Raw genomic sequence first — 4,791 nt, forward strand, 5'->3', positions numbered from 1 at the left:
GGAGTGGGAGGGATACGGTCCTGAAGAGCACTGCTGGATTTCCCGCCGCCTCATACTGGATCCTGCCTTTGTCTGAGATTTCCACTGTTAGCATCCCGACAGGCCAGGTGGGTTGCCTGGTGGCAACCGTTGAGGGGGGGGTCCTGTTACGGCCACTGCCTGGTTCCTGTCCCTTTTACACCCCCTGCTGGTTCACCTGTATCATCCTGCCAAAACCCTACACACCTGCCGCCCATGACCTCATCATCCTGCCTACTTCAACCCGGCTTTCCAACCACTCCTCGTCAGATCGTTGTCACAGCTACTGTGGATCGTCATCCAAGAACCCAGTCCCTGTCTGCCTGCCGACCTGCTGATTTATCCACCAAGACCACAACTCCGGACTACACCCAATAAAACACCTGATTGTATCTGTGCTGCTTTTGGGTCCACTGTGTACCACACCATAACAGTTACGGCTGCTGAAGTGTGTGTCTATATGTAACATGTAACAGAGCGCCTGTGTGGAACAACATGTCTTTCTACGAGTCTTTCGATCATTTTTCACGTGACCTGCGTAGGCTCTGTAGCAAGAGGAAACGAACAATTTGTTAATTTCCCGACTTGGTCTTTCTATGAGTCTTTGGATCCTTTTTTCACATGACCTGCATTGTATTTTTTAGAAGAGGAAACAGTTTCCTCATTCCCTTTTGCGTGGCCGCTGTTATAGTAAGACGTAAATTATATTCGCTCAAGTCATCATACTGACTGGTTTTGTTATTTAGACTTTACATTTACACTTACAGTTTAGTGCAGTGTAATTGTTTGCCGTCATAATTACATGCTAGTGTGATAATAAATGACCAAATCATACAAACTGTCATGAAACATTTTAATGCAGGAATTTATTTTGAAATAGTATCTACTGGTGCACATGTCATGCACTAACCTGCATGAGAATATGATACGTGTTTGCAGTAGACGCATATCCCCCCCCGTTGAAATGAACGAATGACTCAAAAAAAGATTTGTTAATTTTACTGAACGAGATTCAAAGAACCGAATCAGTAAAATGATCTGAATCTCCCATCACTACTTCTGAGTCAAAGCTTGACGGACCTTCTTCTCTTAGTAGCGGTTGCTAAGGTACGATTGGACAAGGCCCGTTTTAGGGAGGAGTTTCGGGAACGGTCAATTCCGCGGGAAAACCACGAACCTGGGCTCTGTTGGAAATGTCTTAAAATGCGTCCTTCCTTCCTTTTAAGACAGCGAGGTCTGTTCGAAATGTCTTAAATCTTCTCTTCCTGTCTAATGAAATACCTTGAAATACGTCACATAACGGTCATTTTATAAGAGAGCATATGAGCTGCCTTGCTGTCTTAACCTTTAGAGGAGTGAGTTCTAAATATTACCGACGCTGCCACCAGAGTGAGTTATTTTTTCTAAACGAAAGCTAGCTAGCTTTAGTTAGCTTCCATTACCTAGCAACCTAGCATAATACTCGTAGCAATGCTACTACCTGCTAGTGTTACTTGTTAGCCTCCTAATTGTAAATTTTGAAGTCATACTATAGCGTTTGTCATATAGTTTTTGTCTATGGAAAATAGTTGGTTGGAATGTTCAGAATCACATGTGTGACGGTACTCTGTGGGGCCCGCTTTCGAACGATCACATATACGTGACACTACTAATTAACGGGTTAATGGCGGCACGTATTACCCATAACTCTGTGCACGGGGTTACCGTGAGCAACAAGTTAAACAGAATCCTTTGACCGTCGTTGCTCTAAGTTTTTACAATTCATATTTCAGCTAAACGGTACTTGTAAATTAACATCTGAATAAAAATGTATCGAGAAGTGGGCAGTCTAGTTGCTGAAAATGTACTTATTTTATTGATGACACTCCTAATTTGTAAATTTGCATTGCAGTGCAGTGCAGACACTATCTAGTTGCTGCGTTTTATCATAATCCTATCAAATGAGTGAAATACAAACACAAATGTTATGAGCTATTGAGCAACATAAGTTTAAATACAGCTTAACTTGACTTGGTGTGACAATAAACTCAATGCAATTGACTGCCGTGTGACAAAGCACGCTAGTGCGAGCACATAAGTACACGCATCGCGATGACGTGCATTCTGTCTTAATAGGCTGTTCGAAAACAACGTTTTTTAAGATACCTTACCCCGAAGAGAGCTGTCTCGTTAGACACCTGTCTAGCAAGACATCAAGGATTAAGACAGCTGTCTAAGTTTTCGAACAGAGCCCTGGCAACACTGGTCCGAGTTCAGCTGTTACTAAACTGCCATTGGCCCGTTTGCGTTCGAGGGGCGGGGCTTAGCGATGTGATCTCGCTTGAATCCACCTTGCGCTGTTCTGCGTTGTCATGGTTACCAAACCAAACACTTTTTCGCAAAGAAAGTAACGTTAGTTAACTTGTTGTAGAGGAGGATTTGAGGTTACATAAAAAGCGGAGAAAACTGGACCAGCAGCCAAGCATAGGCGTTTTTTTCCAGACAGTAAGTAACTTGATATCGAGCTAAATGTGTAAGGAAATAAAACGAGTAGCCTCATAAGAGCAGGACTCTGTTTTTCTGATAAAATGACGTGGTCACAATGCAGGCAGTCACTGTCTCTGAAAAATTACACTATTCCTTTAGATGTGAATTAAAATGGTCAATGTAGTCCTCAAAACTATGTTCTAAATGTGCGAATTTTCATAGCGTATATAAATATAGAATTGTAGGCAATGCACTGAACAAAAAAAAAATTATGGGAAAGGGTATTCATTTGGACCCCCAATGTCTAAACCATGGTTACGTCCTTGTGTGAATGTGAAGCCCTCAGTGACACTGCTTGTAAAAAGGGCTATACTGTAAATACAATTGAATTTGAGAAAGTGTGTTAGTGTGTCCAATATTGTTGTACTGTAGTTTGACTTCAGATAAAGTTGTAGTATGGTGTCAGGAGTATGGTTGTAGTATGACAGGAGTAAAGTTGTGTGTGACCTGAGGAGTAGAGTTGTAGTAAGAGTTCATTGCAGTTTAGTGTGAAGCCTTTAAACGCCTGGCCTCTCCTGAAACATTTGGAACAGATTATCTCCATGGCTCTTGTAGAGGAGATGATGAGGGTGGAGAGAAAGGGGAAGAGAGAGATGAGGGTGGAAAGAGGTGGGAAGGAAAGACAGAGATGAGGGGGCATAGAAGGGTTAAATATAGAGAGTAGGGTAGAGAGAAAGGGATAAGCATCTCCCTGCTAGCATCACTGTTAGCATCTCAGCTATTATCTCCCTGCTGGCACCTCTCAAATAACATCTACCTGCTAGCATCTCTATTGATGTGTGAATACATAGCACAAAATGGCATCAGCATGTCTGCTCTGTCATGTCTTGAAGGACTGTCTTGTGACATGATGTTGATGTAGTGATGTCTAAGCAACACAAGCTGGAGATGGTCTAACATTTTCAAGAAAGATTGCGCTGGAGCTTGATGTTCTCGAGAAAACAGGGCTGGAACTGGGGTTTGGGCTTGTGATGAAGCTGAAGCTTGGGTAAGTGCTGTGGTTGGAGCTGGGACTGGGGTTTGGGCGGGTGTTAGTTGGGATTTCGGTTGGTACTTGAGCTTGAGCTGGGGCTGGGGTTTGGGCTGGGGATAGAGTTGGGACTGCGGCTGCAAGCTGTCAATTCATATCTCACCAGCAGAGGGCATCTATCTTATGATAGAGAAGTGAGGTGCATGGTACAAGGGGGCTAGACAAAGAGAGAAAATAAAGAGAGTGACAGTGAGAGAAATAGAGGAAGAGTCTGAGAAATATCACATGTTAAAGAAAGAGAGGGGAATGACTCACTTCACAAATAGTTACTGTCTCAAGAAAGAAATCACTCAGACTAAATTGGACCGGGAGGGAGACACAGAGGCAGGGATGAAGGGCTGGCAGCTAATGTCTTGTGCCTGAAAAGTTGCTGATTCACATCTGAAGGTAGAAGTGTAAAAAAAGAAGGAACTAGTTTTGACAAATGGATGTGTGGGTGTCATATTCTAACATGGATATCAGTCAGAGTCTGAAGCAGTTCATCTACCCAGGCACACTGAACTACTAAACATGATGCACACGTACACCTTGTGAGAGGGGATACACCTTTCAACACTTAAATTCTACCACTATATTTCTATCACATATATGCACACACACACACAGTAGCACACACATGCACGCACACACATACGCTTACTATGATGAATACATACCTTGCTGTACATGCATGTCTTCGCAGTGTTAGCCCTTTAGTAACTGCAGCATGGGATGGGCTGCAAGCTGCTCTCTAATTGGCTGAAGCTAGTGCCTCATCATTGGCTGCTGCAAACTAGTTAAATTCTTCTGTTACCATGGTAGCAGTGAACTGCCCAAATATGTCTCCAAGTATTCTGGTGTGGTACTGATGGAGCAGCTGGCACCAGTGATGTTACACATTAATCCTCCCTTCCTGATGGTGATGTGTGTTAGTTAAATCAGTCAGTTAATTCAGTCCCCTCAGATGCACCACAATGCAGGTGGATATTATCGTATTAAAGGAGTATTATAAACACCCAGCCTTGAGGAGACCAAAGGAGGAGCAGGAAATGGGAAGGACAAAGAAAAACAGGAAAAAGGGTAATAGGAAGAGCAGGAAGAGAAGGAGCAAAATGAGAAGGAATAAAAGGAGGAGAAAAAAAGAGGAAGATGGGGTGAAGCAGAAGGAGGACCAGCAGAAGGGAAAGGAGGACATCTCTGTGTTCACCACTGTATCTGAAGACAGTTGGATGACATCA

The sequence above is a fragment of the Hypomesus nipponensis genome, chromosome 28 (assembly GCF_054491055.1).
Source record: "Hypomesus nipponensis isolate SF chromosome 28, ASM5449105v1, whole genome shotgun sequence".
Taxonomy (NCBI): Eukaryota; Metazoa; Chordata; class Actinopteri; order Osmeriformes; family Osmeridae; genus Hypomesus; species Hypomesus nipponensis.